General features: G+C 51.4%; 1 long non-coding RNA gene across 8 annotated transcripts in view; it reads left to right on the plus strand.

The window, feature by feature from the left end:
- LOC105079781 (uncharacterized) overlaps positions 1-16,907 on the plus strand; it is a 24,739-nt gene extending 7,832 nt beyond the window's left edge. For 2 of the 8 annotated variants that reach the window (XR_012500910.1, XR_012500912.1), the window contains exon 3: positions 94-1,538. This is a non-coding gene — a long non-coding RNA (uncharacterized LOC105079781). Of the gene's footprint in view, positions 1-93; positions 1,539-1,608; positions 1,687-5,238; positions 5,378-6,194; positions 10,426-10,854 lie in introns of those variants that run through there. The other 6 variants (XR_012500913.1, XR_012500914.1, XR_012500916.1 and 3 more) reach the window with 6 other exon arrangements.
- Positions 16,908-17,772: the final 865 nt, after the last annotated feature.

A 17,772-nucleotide genomic window follows, 5' to 3' on the forward strand; every position in this document is an offset into this window, starting at 1 on the left:
TTCTGCTCTCTGTCTCTGTGAATTTGACTGCTCTAGGCACCTCATTTGAGTGGAATCATAGCATATCTGTCTTTTTCAATTGGATTGCTGCAGGAAGATGGAGCATGAGCGCGTGGCCTTGGCCCTAGCCCCAGGCGGTCCCTGGGATGCAGCCTGTCGAGTCGGGGTCCTTGGCGTCGCACAGAAAAGAATTCAAGAGCGAGCCATAGCTGAGTGAAGGTAGATTTATCTCTCTATAGACAGAGTCCAGGCTGTCTCAAAAGGCAAGAACGAGAGGCACAAGGTGGCCCCGGAACATGCAGTCCTCGAGGAAAGAGAGACTGGCCGCCGGTCTGGGACTTGTTGGTTTTGATGGGCTCAGGAATTTCATGTGCTAATGAGTGGGAGGATTATTCCAACTGTACGTGGGCAGAGATTTCCAGGAATCGGGCCCCGCCTGCTTTCTGGCCTTTCAGGATCAGCCTGGAAACTGTCATGGCGCCTGTGGGTGTGCCATGAGGCTCAAGGTCCACTGGAAGTCACATCTTCCACCGTCTTGGTTCTAACCAGTGTACGTCCTATCTTCAGTTGCTGTGTCATCCCTTCAGTGGTGCTGCCCCTTCCCCTTCGCTCCTGTCTCAGGGTTCTGTCTCTTACCGTGATGTCCTCAGGTTTGTCCATATTGTAGCGGTGTCAGAATTTCCTTCCTTTTCAACGCTGAACAATAGTCCGTTGTATGTATACACAGCATTTGTTTAACCATTCATCTGTTGATGGACATTTGGGTTGCTTCCACCTTTTTTGGCTACGTGGATAGTGTTTGAATATAAGTGTGCGCTACTGTCAGTTCTTCTGGGCACATGCCCAGTTGTTGATTTTTTGGGGGGTGGGGCGAAGGTAATTAGGTATATTTATTTATTTATTTTTTAATGGAGGTACTGGGGATTGAACCACTGAGCTGTACCCTCCCTCACCAGTTGTTGATCATTTTTAACCAATATTCTCCAAATACTTGTGAATCTCTCAGAAGATAAGCTGTATGTTGTAATAAAGAAGAAGAATAGGTTATTTCTGCAAATTTTCTCAGGAAACAGAATCTCCCTTGGTTCACAAATTATATGAGCTAGCTTTCCATTTCCTTTTTTAACTTTTTTAAGAATTGAAGTATAGTAGTTGTACCGTATTGGCTTTCCATTTTCTCCTAGAAAAGTATAAGACTAGAAAGTAAGTGCCCTTCATTGAACCAACTGGTAGCTGTTACCGCGGGCCCGTAACTTTCGCCCCAGAGCACGTCAGAAGGCCATAAGCACCTTCCTGCTCTGGTGGGCGTCCCACCAGAGTGAAGACATTCAGCCGGAAGACATGCTGCCGCCTTGATTATCAATTCTTAGTTACACACAGGAGCACCATCCAGACCGCTGGTGGAGCACACCCCCTCAGGCCACAGGCCGGAAGCAGCGTGGCCACTGCCTGCCTTCGTTTGGGAATGAAGGGACCAGAAAAACCCTCTGCTATCCTGAAATTTCCATTTCTTTTCAATAAAAAGAATCAATTTGAAAGGAGAGACCACCTTCTTCTGCAGGTCTTAGGAGAGTAGGGGAATCTTTTTTTTCCCATTTCTTTCTTCAGGAAGAGGCTCGAGGTGATCACTGATCCTCGCACACGTTTATTTACCCTGTGAAGGAAAAGCCACGCTGGTCTAACAAGGTAACTCACAAGTCTAGGAATGTGAAGGAGAGGCTGGGCTGGGCTAGCAAGATAACTTACAAATCTAAGTATCGGAATACTGATCTGAGTTCTGCTGGACTAACTCTTGAATCTGAGTTAATTAGTGTTGGTTTGCTGTTCATGTTTTTTGCTAGCCAGCTGGATTTTCAAAGATATATATCTGGCTTTGGAATGTTGGTTTGCTGCCTCCCTGCCTCCACTTTTGTGGTAATGATGCTGCTAAAGCTGTTCCATGCCTATTGGCCAAATACCCCAAGCTTGTACTTTACCCTATAAAACCTCATGTGCACATCTTGGAGGCGCTCAGAGCTTCGGAGCAGAAGCCCCTCTGAGCCCGCTGGCGTGATACATCTGAGTGCTCCAACCCTCCGAGTGGTGCTTGTTTCTTGGCTGGCCTGTCGTTTCCGTAACAACCCTGGAAAGGGCAGCCCCTGAGAGCCTGGCTTGGCAGACCGAGCTGGCTTGACCTCTGTTTGTCCCTTTCCCAGGGGCTCTGAGGTAACAAACATCCCCGCACAACCAAGCTTCTTTAGAAGCACTGTGGTGGCCCCAGGGCCAGGTGCCTTGTGAGACAGTAAATGCTTGTTCATTGTGCAAAGCGCCTGGTTGTTTGGATCAGCAAATAGCAAGGATCTACTCGTGCTGGCAGACTCGGGAGAGCTAGGTTTGGGAGCCACCGTTGTGGGCTGGAGTGGTCGGGAGTGGGGAACTTAGGAACGTGGGGAGATGGAGACACATGGCAGGCAGGGAGAGGTGCTCTATCTTCAGAACGTATTTTGCCTTCTTCCTTTGATGGGCCAGAGCCGGTGTTACACAGCAAACAGCAGGCCTTTAGAGGGGCAGGAGGCACTGAGTGTGACAGACACAGCGTATACATCTTCCTTGGGAACGCCATGGAAGGTGGAGAGCTCCAGACAGCGTGTCTGCATGCTCAGGCCAGTCACGGTAGCTGTTCTCCTGCTCTCTGTACGTCCCCTGCTCGACCAGGGCCTGCCCCACCTACACCTGCTCACCTCACACCTTCCTACAGCTCGCCCCAGACCCCAGCTAGTGCCTGTTCTAATCAGAGGAGGGGGTGAGGGGCGTGCCCTTCTGCTGCTTTCCCTGGTAACAAATTGAGACGGCACGCAAGGGGGCAGGGCACAGCCATGCAAGGAATGCCACAGCAGTTAACATCAAAATAGTGAAGGATTCAACCCCTAGAAGGCCTTGAGATGAAGAGATTTAACTTCTAGCAGACCTTGAGCTTCATTATACGCCCACTGTAATATTAACATGGTGAATGATATGCAGCCCCGAGGCTAGCCGCAAAAGGTCAAAGGGTGGGAAATGGCCAGCTTTCTGGAAATCCCAGCCCCTTCCCCAGGCTACTTAGACTGGTCCTTATTAGCATATGAAGCCACCAAGCCCATAAAAACCAGCAACATGGCAGCTCGTGGCCGCCCTTTTCACTCCCTCCCCTTCGGAGAGGGCCCACACTCTGTCTGTGGAGTGTGTACCTTCTTTCACCTTAACCTGAGCACCCAACTCCCACAGCGCTTTCCTTGCCTTTCTCTTGCCTCACACTCTGTGCAGTGTGTGTCTCTCTAAATAAATCTACCTTAACCCGACCATGGCTCACACTTGAATTCTTTCCTGCGTGAAGCCAAGGACCCACACTTGGTGGGGCGCGTCCCAGAGGCTCAAGCAGGACCTGGGACTCGGCCCTCCTCACACCCCACATCCGTCTTCCTGTATCAAAATGAGGCAACCAGACATCAGTTCCCCCTATGACTGCTCACTGCCCCCCACCCCCAGGAGCCAAGACTGCGGCCCTGTGCTGCCCGGCTCCCTGTGGGGAGTTGCTCCAGGACCGAGCTTCAGACTTGTTGGCTCCTCCATCCACTAAGCTATGGGTGTCCCAGTGGGCCCAGTGGACTCGCAGGTGTCCTTATAAGAGGGAGGCAGGAGTCTGGAATTGTTTCATTGTCCGGCTCTCTCCCCTCTTTGCTGCTCAGCCCTGTGAACTTGAGCTGCCTGGGGCTCCCTGGACTCCAGCTCCGTCCCCTCAGCTCAGAGAGACCACGGGGCTCCCACCGGTCCCCCCTCGCTGTGCCAGGCTCTGGGACTTTCTCAGGGCGGGGCTGTAGGTCACTGCAGGCATCCCTTTGTTTGCTTCGCGTCTCTCTGGGGTGGCTGCCCTGTGCTGCCCGTTACCCAGTGTCTGAAAGCCACTGGTTCGTGTATTTCGTCTGTTTTTCCCAGTTGTAAGCCTGGTCTTACTCCGTCTTGTCGGGAAGTAGACGTCTTCCTTTTCTTCCCACAAACCATTTTTAATTGAGTGGCTGAGCTGTAAGTTATTTAGGAAGCCACTGTTGTTTGTGATTGCTGAAAGGCTTTCATCCTATTGTTTGACGTTTGGGCTGAGATTTAGTTTTTTGTTTTGTTTTGTTTTGTTTTTTTGCATAAGCAAGTCTGTGAGACTGGCGTGCAGCCACACCCTTGCGGCTTGCATGCTGATTTCCTTACACACGACTGGCTCACGGGGAAGCAGCACCGGAAACCAGTCCCATGCTGCCACCATCCTCCGGAGAGATGGAACCAGCCTACACGCTGCCCACGTGTAACTCATTTGGATGCTGAGTCTTCCTCAAAATCACTTCTTCTCTTGCCTCTTTTATGTTATCTTCTTTGGTACGAACCTCCTCATGTTGGTGGGACCCTCCATCATTAAGAGTTCCAGAATTAAATAACACCTGACACTTTGAAAAGATTAATATTCAGACCATTCCATTAGTCTTGATTAATTTGGGCTCCTTCTGGATTTGGCACTCCCCAGACTCTGTTGCTTCTTGAAATTCTCCTCTTTAATTAACTCATTGCCACTCTTGGACCAAAATATTTATCTAGTTAAAAAAGAATACTAGTTTGCATTGATATTCCCTGTGTCAATCTTAGTGCTCACAGATACATTTTTTTAAGGTTTTCTTTTGGGGGGAGGGGGTTAGGTTTATTTATTTATTTTTAGAGGAGGTGCTGGGGATGGAACCCAGGACCCTGTGCGTGCTGAGCATGTGCTCTGCCACTTGAGCTCTACCCTCCCCGCTCAGAAATCATTTGAAACTCAGTTCTACTGTGGGTGGGGCCGCAGAAGTTTCTATCAACAGACAAAAAGTTACGCCCTGTCTGGTGAGGCATTGTTACCGGGCCAGGATTCCGCCTGGAACTCTGTTCCTTTGAGATGAGTTGTTCTTTCCAGGCTCCCGGGTCTGGGTGGGCCTGTTCCACCACCACCGAGACCTGCTCATTCAGTGGGAAGACACCAAGCTCAGACTCACGGCTGCACGTGCAGCGTCATCGTTCCTAGGTGGCAACTCGTGTATTTAGTATCATCTATACACAGGTCTCGCTTAAAGGGAGCGAATTCATGAGAGAAGGAATTTTGTTTGTTTTCAACCATGGAGCCTCCAGCCTCCAGATCTGGTGTAAAATTTACAGCTGGAAGAGTGGAAGTTGCTTCAGGAAATCTTGTTTTTCTTTTTTCACCCGTAGGATTATCTCTAGAGACAGACACACAGTATAGATAATTGGGTAGGAAGATCCAAGCACGTCTGGTCAGATCAGAGCCCCATTGGGCCTTTTGACTCGAATGCTAGGCTTCCACCATGAACCGATTGGCTGTTCATACCAGGTAACAGTGGCCCACGTGCCCAGTGTTGCTGTGAGTCGTTCCTTCTAAAATGCTTACCTACTCTGTGTTCAGTCGGTTCTCTGTTCATCGTACGCACGTATTGAAGGATGTTAAATCACGTGGTGATAGAAGTCTAAGAGCGCGCTCAGTCCTTCTGTAGGTGGGAAGGTTAGAGCCAGAGGCGGGGAGGGGCTGGTCTGAGGACACGGCTGCCATGACTGGAGCCAGAGCAGGACCTCGTTCAAGTACACTGATCACTCAGCCAGTGACTTTCCTCAATTAAATAAGAAATAGGAGTGCTGCTCTGCATGAACGTATGTGGGTGTGTGTGTGTGTGTGGACGGGCTGGGGAAGCAGGGAGAGGGAGGAGACATGTAGAAATTAGTCAAACAGTCTTTGTTATTTTTTTAGTACATTTAAAAAAAAATTGAAGTGTAGTCAGTTTACGGTATTGTATCAATTTCTGGTGCCCAGCATCATGTTTCAGTCATACGTATACATACATGTATTTGTTTTCATATTTTTTTCATTATAGGTTATTACAAGATATGGAATATAGTTAGTTCCCTGTGGTCTACAGTATAAACTTGCTGTTTATCTATTATGTATGTATATATTAGTATCTGCAAACCTCCAATCCCCAATTTATCCCATCCTTCCCCCTCACCGCCCCCGGTAACCATAAGTTTGTTTTCTGTGTCTGTGAGTCTGTTTCTGTTTTGTAAGTAAGTTCATTTGTCTTTTTTACAATTTTAATTCCACATATAAGTGATCTCATATTGTATTTTTCTTTCTCTTTCTGGCTTACATCACTTAGAATGACCATCTCCAGGTCCATCCATGTTGCTACAAATGGCATTAAAACAGTCTTTGAAATATGAACTAGCGGAGTGAGACAGCATCATCGCCGTGGGTTTGGTTGATGGTCTAGACACCTGATTTCAAAATGAAACACACAAAAGAAAAACTCTGCACGTGTTCTTCAAAACCCTTGATAGTGAGGCCTAACCTCATAGTCATCACATTTCATTTCTGTGTGAAAATGTGTACTCAGAGCTGTGAAGGAATAAAAAAGTACACGTTTATAGCCCCTGAGCTCTCAGTAGGTGCTCTGGACCAAATGTCTGTGCCTCCCCAGACTCCTGTGTTGAAACCTGACCCCCGATGCAGTGGTCTTTGGAGGTTGGGCCTTCAGGGGGTGATTAGGTCGAGGATGCAGCCCTCGTGAAAGCTACAACAGGCCAAGACCAGGTCTGTCTGCGCCCAGAGCTTCATCTCCAGGGTGTGCACACAACAGGCGACCCACAGTTGCATGAGTGACCACGTGAGCGTTTGTCTTGGCCCCATCGCTCTTCAAGGGTGAAGCTCCTCCCCCTTCTGCCAAGCAAGGACATGGTGAGAAGATGGCTGTCTGACCAGGAGGCAAGTCCTCTGCAGACACCAGATCTGCCAGGTCTTGATGGGACTCCAGTCTCCAGGGCTGTGAGAAGTAAATGTCTGTCATGTAGCCACGCAGCCCCCTCATCCTGGTGTGCACACCACTCCTCCGTCTAAAATTCCTTCCTGCCCCCTTGTCGAAGCCCCAGGGTTTTCACCCACTGAAGTATCGCCCCGGTACTTTCTCTGACGTGCCCTGAATTCACATCATGTCTACGAGGCTGTGAGGCTCTTGGGGGTGGAAGACGGTGCTTCGTGATGTCCTGGTCTCAGTTCCTCACGTGCCGTTTCGTCTGGGTCGTGAGTAGCGTTGTGTTTCTTTCCTGTTTTCCTTGATGCCTTGTGTTGTGCTGTGTACTGATTAGGACCTCGGTAAAAAGAAGGATAAGACGTTATTCATCTAGGAGAGCGTTTGCCCACTCATCCTGCTACAGAGACACTGCAGAGTCAGTGACATGGAACCCCACCCAGGGGACCCAGTTACCAAAATAGGGTGCCATTTAGCAGCTAATATACTACAGTGAGCATAAAATGAAGCTCAGAGTCTGCTGAGGTCAAGCCTCCTACCATCCTGGGCCTCGAGGCCCACGGGAGTGGGATCTCCCGCCGTCTTGGTGCTAACCAGTTTATGTCCTGTTCGCAATGGCTGTGTCATTCTTTTAATGGTTGTGCCCTGCTCAGAGAACGGGTCACCTGGTGCCCCAGGCTCTCCTGTGGGAGACAAGGAGAGGCGCAGAGAGGGGGGCCAGCTGCGGGCTGAGAACTGGGCAGCAGGACGTGCAGGCCTGCACGTGGCTTCACCCTTGAAGAGCGATGGGGCCGAGACGGACGCTCACGTGGTCACTCATGCAACGGTGGGTCGCCTGTTGTGTGCACACCCTGGAGATGAAGCTCTGGGCGCAGACAGACCCGGTCTTGGCCTGTTGTAGCTTTCGGGAAGGGGAAGGAGGCCGACCTGGATGAAGTAAGCACACACCTCAGTGTGAATTCCAGGCCTTGGAGGAGGGGTGGCTGCAGGGGTGGAGGCGAGAGGAATGGCTGAAGTAGCAGCTTCTGCCCAAGGCTCGTGGTGTGAACTGTGGCGGCGGCTGCTTTTGCCTGAGCGCCCCGCGGCGGCCCATGCCGGGGAGCGCTCACTCCGGGGCACTGTGGAGCGTGTGTTTGTCGTAAATGCCCAGCGTTTGTGTGAGTGATGGATCCCAGGCTGAGAAAGGACCTTGGTGTCTTCGATCTGATACCCATCCTCCAGGCGGGATCTACCGCATCCCTAACGGTGTCACGTTCTCTGAGTACGGCCTCTCGGGACAAGGCCAGCAAGTTGGGATAGATACCTGGCTGTGCAAAGGCCATCTGAGAAGAGAGAAGGAACACGTGAGCCCAGATCAGGCCCGAGGGTGCCTGGGACAGTGGGGGAATGCACATTCAGAAAACGAACCGCTCTAAAGCGGGGGTGTCACTGCCTTCCAGGAACGCCAAGGGGAGGCCACGCAAGTGGATCAAGGGACACCTGGGGTCTAACAAACTCTCTGCTGCCCTGAAATTCCTACCCGGGTGTTTAATTGACATGATGTATTCAAACCGGTTCTACGCTGTGGGGTAGTTGTTTTCGATCCCACTAGATGCCAAGGTGGCATGACATACCTGAGGCCAAGAGCAGAAGCAGCACCGTCACCGAGGCCAAAATAAAGGTCAGTGCTTTTGTGACCAAAGCCTGCAGACGGACGTCGCAGAAGTCCCTCTGCTGCCACCTAGTGGTGGCGGCGTGAATACGACTGCCCAGAGGTACAGTCTGTGAACACCTAGTTTTGATCCACATCCATCTTTCCAAAAGGAAGCCTGTAGTCCTCTCCTAATGCTCTGTCTTGACCAAAACTAACAATCATTTTTTACTTCAAGAATTCTTATGCATGTTTAAAACCAGCACCATAAGATATTAAATTACCACTTTCAAGAACCTAAAAGCTTTGTCAGCAATTCAGGGACTAGACAGAAGATGAATTTAACAGCAGTCTCTAAAAACGCTGCTGTATTTATCTAAAAAAAATATGCCTCTGGTTCTTGAGCACTTAAATTCCTTTATACCCCTGGGTATAGCCATCTGAAGGCTAGGGGCTGTGGAACTTGGTCCCCAGTTGGTTGTCTAGCTTTTTCTGGGTGGTGTCTGAAAGGATTTTAAAGAGTGATTGCAATTCTGATGTCTGTGTGATGTTTCCCGTTATGAGGGAGAATAAAGGGAAAGGACCGTGGCTGTGTCGTGTTAATCTCTGTCTGTTGTTCCAGTATGGCCGCGTCACAGTAGGTGCTGGTTACATGCTGATGAGTGTGGGAGGGGCCCTTGTCGGTGGTCCGAGGGGATCAGAACTTTCTGGTACTGTCTCTCCCTACCATTTTCTGGAGTGAAATGCTGCCTAGTTGGAAGCCCTGCCTCTCACAGGTGGACTGAGGTGGGCACAGAGGGTGGAGAAGGGGCACTGAGAGCCTGAGGTGGGCTGCCCAGCCTTTCCCCCCTTTCCTTCTGCTCCACAAAGTGACAGGTTCTGGAGGCCATGCAGGATGTGGGGCAGCAGCGGCTGACTGCAGGTCCTGGGGGCAAATAACTCAGATGGTGCTGCTAACGACAAGACGAGTGTGCCTGGGCCCCTGGGTCCTCACCTTAGGGTTTGGAAATGTGGGGCTCAGGCTGGGCCTCTGGGTCCTCACCTCAGGGTTTGGAAATGGCACTGATGTGCCACAAGGAAGGGCAAGAAATGCTGAAAGCTTCTGTACCCAGCCCTCAGGCTCTGACTGATGGTCCGTAAGTCCTTGCTGGCTGGACCCCTGGACCCTTGGGTCTGCTCTGTCCCTGCCTTTTCCGAGTCTCTCTGCAGAGTCTTTCTCATATGCTCTCATTTAACTTGAGTTGGCCAGAGTCAGATTCCAGGCTTGTAACCAAGAGAACCCAAATCAACCCCACTTCAACCCTATGCAGTGCAGCTCCCGGAAGATTCCAGATCCCCGAGCCTGGCTGAGAACCCTCTCTCCTCGGTTGGTCTCAGCGGGCCGCGAATGGCTTTTATGGCCCTGATGCCCAGCACCATCTCTGCCTTGTGATTGGCGTGTGATACGTGCTTGTTACGTCCCTTCACTAAGAATAAACAGAGCAGTCGGGGAGGCGCAGTTTCCCAGGAATAGATACTTTCCACCATTTTTAATTAGAATCTTTAAACAATGTATACACTCTCTGCTGTAAGCAGCCCAACCTGAGCAGGGTTCAGCCCTTTCTCGATGACTTATGCAGCCCCCGCGGTTGCTCTGCGCTGGCGTGCAGTTCCGCCCTCAGCACCCCCTGAAGGGCTTTGTCCTCCGCTGGGTCTGCAGCCTCTCTCCTGTTGCTGCTGTATTAGCCCTTAGTTCTCAATGTTCCTTTGCTGTGTTATTTCACGTTTTTATGGAAAGCCTGGGTGGGTATCAGAGATGCAGAGATGTGGCCACGGCTGCTTTCTGTAGGAGAGCACCATCTGGGGAGGGGCCAGGCAGGTGACCAGGAACTCAGAATAGGCAGAGATGTTCCGCCGGGAGCACGTGTGCAGGGCTCGCCATCCAGACAGGCGGTCAGAGGAAGTTTCCTGAAGGTGAGCCTTGTATCCAGGGAAGGGCTTTCTGGACTTGGGTGGTGGTCGGTGTCCGGGGACGCCTCCCTTCCTCCTGGATTGGCTTCAGCTCTGGGGCTCTCCGGGTGCTGCTGTGTTCACGGAGTGCTCCTCCCTGCCCCCCCCCCCCTGAGTCCTGCTGTCATGGGTGGGCTGAGTGGAGCCCCATCTCCTTGACCGCAAGTCAAGGAGGGCGCCCTGAGAGTCCTCCCCCGTCTGGAACATTTGAATTGTCCCTGGGAGAAAGTCTCTTCCTGGAGGTCAGAGCAGCAAGATGACGCCCCTGTTTCTTGCCCTGAGAAGCTTCACGGCCGTGGGGGGAGCATGGGGCTACCAAAGGGAGGCACAGACAGTGGGGGAGGGCCGGGGACACCCGGATGCTGGCTCTAATCAGCCCTGTCTTTCTTACAGCCTGCTGGTCGCGCCTTCCCTGGATCCCATGATGCATTCAAGTACTTCCCGATACAGTCTTAATTATTTAGTAAATAATTTATAAGCAAAAGAGCCCTGGCACATGCAGTGCCCTCATCTCTGAGACCCTCACTGGCCGGGGGTCACCGGGGACGGGAGGACCGAAAAGTGGGCCGCCTGCTGGAAGAATGTCTTCCCGTGCGCCGTGGGTGTTGTGGCTCCAGCAGTGCTTGACGTTTGTGAGCAGGTGGGGCTGTCAGTCTCAGCTGTCAGAGCCACCTTGGAGGCTACAGTCACACGCAGGCTGGCTCCTTACAGACCATCAAGGTCAGACGCTTAGTTCCGAGCACCGGCCACCCAGGAGGAGCCCCCGCCTGCCTTTGCCTCTTCTGGGCCTTGTCACCACAGATCTCAGCCCGCCCTTGGCTTCAGGCGACCACATCGGCCTCGTCCGGGCCAGCGCTGCGTGCTGCTGACTCAGTCCTGGACCGCAGCCTGTTTCTCTGTGGTGCAGCCTTGGATTTTGTGCTTACTCGTTTGCTAGCAAATGACCACTCTCTGGAGTCTGGAGTTTTGACTTCTTATGTCCAAGCTGAAAACGTAAAGAGACTGTTGAGCCACGAGGGGGCCAGCCTGTGTGGGAACTTCTTAAGGACCAGCCAGACACTCAGTGACTGAAAGACCTGTAATCACTTGAGGCAACCATCCCGAACCTGAGGGACAGCTGAGGCCCAGCAGGCCCCAAGGGATGGTGATGAAACCTCTGAAAAGTGAGAAGCAGAAACAGCTAAGAGGAGAAGCGTCTGGAGCACATAAGGAGGGGGTGAGGAGGAGAGCCGGGGCTCTGGGAATCTCCTGGGGCCAAACCCTCGTGGGCTGTCATCCGCGTCCTTGAATGTCCCAAGGCTGGTGTGGTCCGGGGAAAATTAGACTTCCATCAGTCCTCATTAGGAGATTTTCCCAGGCGTCTGTGGACGAGCATCTGTGCCCAGAGTTGGGGCTCAGCCCTGAGTCCCAGTTGCTGACAAAATTCAACAAAAGCGTGGACTCTGATCCTCATGGTGGGAGCAAAGTCCAGTCCAGTTTTCAAGGCCAGCGTCGCCTCTGTCCTTGCACTTGGCTCTCCCATCCCACGCCTCTCAGAGGCACTGAGTGTGTCAGGAAACCGCAGGTCATCAGAGACACTTCCCTCCGAAAGCGCAGAGCTGAACAGGTCTTCAGCGGTCACGTTCGCCCAGGCAGAACACCACGCCCACTCCCTTGTTCCTTTGCAGGCACTAGCCATCTAAAACACAGAAGAGGTTTCTCCCCTTCTGGAGAGGTTTTCTGGAAAGGACCTTAATGGGCAAAGTGAGGCTAGCAGACGTTGACCTGCCCTCTGTCTCCCCCTGCACCCCCGGGCCGCCGGATGCTTACCCGGCTCTGGGTCGTTGCCTTAATTCTCTTCCTGCCGAGAGAGATTTGGAGGGGAGATAAGACAAGGTGTTCTGATGAAGTGGCTTTTAAATATAGAGCCAGGCTGGCCTTCTGGGAGGTGAGGGGAGCCGGAGGCTGGGAAGGCTGCATGGTCCCCTCTGGGGTGACGGCCGTCAGCGGGCTGGCCGGCGCCCAGGCCGGCGCAGCAGGGAGGGAAGTGAAACAGCCGGGAAGGGCTCGCGCGGATCCCGCCCTGAATGAACAAAGCGTGGGGCTGGGCTAAGTCCTAAAAAGTCGGGGGAAATGCCGGAGGATGAACGCCCCTTGAAAGAAGTCGGCAAGGCTGGTTGTAAAGTCTCGGCAAAAGCCCTGGCGGGGCTCACCGGGGGCTGGCGCCTGGGTCTGAGTCGGGGGACCCGCCTCATGCGGCCGCGACAGCAGGCAGCCCCCCGCTCCAGCCCTGCCAAACCCAGACGGGGTGGCTCTGAGGGGCAGGCGCCTCGCCACGTCCGCGGAGAAGGGGCAGTGCCCCCGGCCGGCCGGAGGAAGCCCACGGAACGCGTTCCTAGTGCAAGGAAGGGGTGTTTCACAGTTACTGTCCAAACACGCACGAGCTCGCCTCTTGCCTGTGTGCTTGCCGAGACTTTGCAGGGGAGCAGAAGGGCTGCAGGGAAGTGGGGCGCCCGAGGGCATTCGTGCCCCAGGCCTCGGGCGAGCCCCTGGGGCAGGCCACCAAGCCGCTGTGGTTGAGTCTGTATTGTTCTAGAATTTCACGCAGATGGAAGCACACCGTGTGTGCTCTGTCTGATTTGTTCCACTCAGCACTGTGAGTTTTGAGATTCAGCCATGTTTCTGCCTGTGTCAGTGCTTTAACCCCTTGTTACTGGTGAGCAGCATTTATTGCACAGGTGTCCCGATCACCTGTTGGTGGGCATTGGGGCTGTTTTCAGTTTGGGCTGTTATTACCAGTGAAACTGCTGTGACATTCATGCGTATTTGTGCACTTATGTTCCTCTGTATGTACACTTTCACTTCTCTTGCGTAAACACCTAGGAGTTGAATGGTTGGCTTGTATGGTATGTGTGTGTTTAATCTTCCAAGAAAAAACTGTTTTCCAAAGTGGCTGCAGCACTTCACATTCTCACGGACAGCGGGCAGCGTTAGGAGGTCTGGTTGCGCCGTGTGGCTCACCAGCACACGGTGTGGTCGGTCTTAGACGTTATTCATTCTGGTGGGAGTGCGGCAGTCCCCGACGGTGACTCTGACACACATCTGCCCGCCGGTGACTTTGGATGGTCAGTGTCTCGGCGCACGCTTGTTAGCAGTGGACCTCTGACGAAGTGTGCGTTCAAACCTTTAGGGTATGTTTTTACTGGTTCAGATGAATTCTTACTAAGTTGTAAGAGTCTTTGTTGGAATTTGTTGCATCTATGTTTTGTATGTTTTCTCACTATCTATGTCTTTTTGAAATTTCTTTTTTCATTTCCTTTTGAAGAGCAAAAATTTAATTTTGACAAAGTCAAATTTATTTGCTTTTTCTTTTGTACTTTGTGCTTTTTGTTTCGTGTTTAAGAAATCTTGGCCAAAACCAAAGTCAGTAGGATTTTCTCTTCTGCTTGCTTCTACAAGTTTTAGTTTTAACTCTTACATTTAGGTGTTTGATCCATTTCTCTTAATTTTTTTTTTTTTTTACTGAAGTCTAGTCAGTTTACAATGTTTGCATTTCTCTTAACTTTTGTCTATGGTGTTGGGTAAGGGTCCAGGTTGATTTTTTTTGCCCGTGGACACCTAATTGTTCTAGGACCATTTGTTGAGAGCATTCTTTCCCCCTTGAATTGCCGTGATACTGTTGTCAAAAATCAATTCACCGCATCTATGTTAGTCTGTTTCTAGTCTCTTCTGTTCATCGATTTCTGCATCTTTACACTAAAAACTACAGCATCTTACATATTGTAGATCCATAATACGTCTTGAAATCAGGTAGAGTTGGCCTTCTAACTGGGTTCTTCCTTTTCAGAGCTGTTTGGGCCATTCTGCCTCCTGTTCCCTTGGCCCATGCCAACCCCACCCTCTCGGAACAGCTGAAGGGCTGTCTGACGTCTTGACGTTCATCGGTGCTGGCTCCTTACCGGTGTGCTCGTAGCCACCCAGGTGCAGAGCTGCCCCCACCTCCAGCTCCCTGCCCACATATCGCCTGGGTTCTCCTCTACCCTGGGAGGGTAGAGGGGACCTCAGGACAGACCTCAGGACAGAGCAGAGCGTGTGGGAGAAGAAATCTGCCCTTCCCGCATGGGGAGTTTCTGCCCGAAGGCTGCCGGCTGAGCCAACTTCCAAGTGGAAAAACGTGGTCAGATTCTGCCCAGAGTTCTCGAGGTCTGAGCACGTCAGACATAAAGACACGTTTGTTTGGGAACGGTGGTGAATAGCAAGGGAAAGGGTGGGAGATGTTCCCATGGCTTCTCTTTGAAATTCTTTCACCGCAGCATGACAGCGTTTGTACAAAGAGGGAGTTTGCTGGCAGGTTCTGAAGGAGCGAGGGAGACAAGGTTGTTTCCAGGCTGCCAACGCTCTTACGTGTATATGGCGTTTTTCTTCTGGATGACGAATGCTGTACGAATGCTAAACGGCCAGTCAATCCTTCTACCCCCACCCCCAACCGTGAAGTGAAGTCCCCGGATGAATGGTTTGAGGTGAATGCAGATGGCCTTCCACCCAAGACCACCCATCCCCAAAGCCAACAGCAAGTGACGGAGGAACTCCTGTTTTATGTGCAAATGTGCAGTTAACGTAAATGTACACATTTACAAATTGTGCTTCAGGAGACAGCAGGGAGAATGTTTGAATTATATTCTTTATAGAAACGATAGAATTTTAGGGCAAGAGGGAAATGTTAAATCATTTGATGGGTTTTGTTTCATGGGTGAGGCCACTGACAGACAGACAGATGAGTGACACCTGCAGCCCGGGGACAGAGCTACCTAGAACCCAGCTCTCCAGGCTCCCTGCTCAGGTGCCCTCCCCACTGGGGAGCACACACAGCAGCGCGCCCTAACTCCCCGCCTGCAGCACGCCTGCGGCGGGAAGCACACCAGTGCCACGCGGTTCCCACTGGACCCACCTCTTCTTCTCCCACTGGAGACCCAGGCAGCCCCGTGCTCAGCAGGGTCAGCACGGGCAGCGTGGGAAGGTGAGCGCGGACTTCGGAGTCTGCGGACTGAGTGCAGCCTGCGTTATTTCACTGATGGCTGGAAGCTTGGACAAAACTGCTCCCCTCTCTGAGCTGCAGTGTCCTCCTTTACAGAAGGGGGATAATGCTCAAACCTGCCCCACGGGTCTGAGTGGAGGGTTCACCGTGTCCGGTCCTGTACAACAGCACACTCCGGAAGTGCTCAGCCCTTGTCGGCTGTGATGGTGATGGCAACTGCGACGGTGATGGCGACGGTGATGGCAACAGTGACTCCTTTGTGCCATCCACTCAGGCCACATCCGAAACCCAGTGGGGGCTGCCATTCCTTCCTCCATTCTCCTAGTGTGTCTGGAGCGTTGAAATTGGAGCCCTGCTGTGCCCCGCCCCCAGCTGAGGCTGAGCCCAGACACCCTGTCATCCATCTCAATCCTGGGCTGTGTTACGGGTTGGAGTCCCCACTTTCAGGACCTCAGAAAGTGACCGTATTTGGAAATGGGGTCCTTGCAACTGTAGTTAGTTACGATGAGGCTGGGACCACCTGGGCTCTCTCCCGGCCCAGCAGTGTCACCTTTGCCCAGCGCCTGCTGGCTTTCTGAGCTCCGCCGATCCTGTTACCAAGTAACCTGCTGTGTTTAATTGTGGGGGAAGGCCTGTGGTGGGAACCTGAGTCCAGCCCCGAGGCCCAGAGTGACCCCCACGGGAGCAGCTGTTTGACGGCTCATTTTACCAGAGGATGCCGCCCGCTGATGAAGACACCAGTGGACACTGTTCTCAACTGAAACTGAGACACACCCTGTGATCTCTTCATCTCTCTTCTGAAAATGATTGCCTTTCCCCTCCAGTACACACCCGCAAAATCAAAAACATAAAGTGATAAAAGCTGGAGGTCTCTGGTTGGAACTGTGCCCTTCTCTGTGGACGCTGTGTCCTGTAGAGCAGTTCCGGGCAGAGAAGGGGCTTCAGAGCAAGACAGACTTGGGTCTAAATGCATCTCTGCCCCCTAGTGCTCGTGAGACCCTGACCAAGCTCTGTCACGCCCCAGCACCAGTCTACTTGTCTATAAAATAGGAGCAAGAGTAGTTACAATAATTACACACACACATCTAATTCTGTACATGAAAGCATAGCATACAAAGTATTTTAAAGTACGAAGTATAAATATGATCATGTGAATATAATTTATAGGTGCAATTATAAAAAAAAATGTTATATGATTATATATAACTTTGTATATATGTAAATATCAATACAATAATTGCCTAGAGGAGTTATATTAGCTATGATCATTCCATTATTTATTTTTAAAATTTTATTTTTTTATTGAGGTCTAGCTGATTTACAATGTTAGTTTCAGGTGTGCAGCAGAGTGATTCAGCTATACATACACATACGTATGTATTTCCTTTCCAGATTCTTTTCCATTATATGTCATTAAAAGAAATTGAATTTAGTTCTCTGTGCTCTACAGTAGGTCCTTGTTGTTTATCTATTTTATATGCAGTAGTGTGTGTCTGTTAATCCCAAACACCTAATTTATCCCCCCCATTTGGTTATTAATGAAATCATACAGTATGTCAGAAGGTTGGCTTGTTCCGAGCTTAACAAATCAACCTGATAGAAACCAATAGCATTTGGGGAAAAAGAATGATCTGTGGGAAGGTTTGGGACATGCATATCAAGGACTGTCTCAGTGACGGTGACGTCCCCGAGGTAAGGACTACCTGGCATGGGAAAATCCGTGGGAGAGACCCTGGGCTGACGCCTCCTGGGCCTTCACAGCTGCTGCTTCTGACTTAGTGACACTTTTTAAAAAAACGTTTTAAATTGTGAATGATTTCACACCTCCCCAGGAGCACAGAAATCTAACAGGCACTTCCAAGGCCCTCTGATGGCTTAAAGGTATGTGAAGATTTCGCCATTTCTGCTTAGAAGCGAATCCTTCTAAGAAGCCTTACGGATCCCTTCCTTCTTGGACCCTCCCTCCCCGCCCAGTTCCAGGCGTCATCAGCATTCCAGCCCACGTCTGGCTGCTTGGTATCCATAAACAATGACACGGGTTTTCGTTTGTTGGAAACCTTTAAATAGATGGTATAGACGGTGTATTCTAAGTATTCTTTTCAGATTACCGCTTTACCCCTCCTCAGCTTCTGGAAGCTGGTGGCCTTGCCCCTGTGTCGCAGAGGAGGCTGACCCGAGCACAGGCCCCCGAGGCCTCACCTTGCCCTCTGCTGCGGCTCTCGTCCGCTGGCCTTCCTGTTGGTGCTCCCGGCCTCTGCCCTCGTAGTTCGCCCCCCTGGTTCCTACCCTGGCCCTCG

This window comes from Camelus bactrianus, chromosome 20 (genome assembly GCF_048773025.1).
Source record: "Camelus bactrianus isolate YW-2024 breed Bactrian camel chromosome 20, ASM4877302v1, whole genome shotgun sequence".
Classification (NCBI taxonomy): Eukaryota; Metazoa; Chordata; class Mammalia; order Artiodactyla; family Camelidae; genus Camelus; species Camelus bactrianus.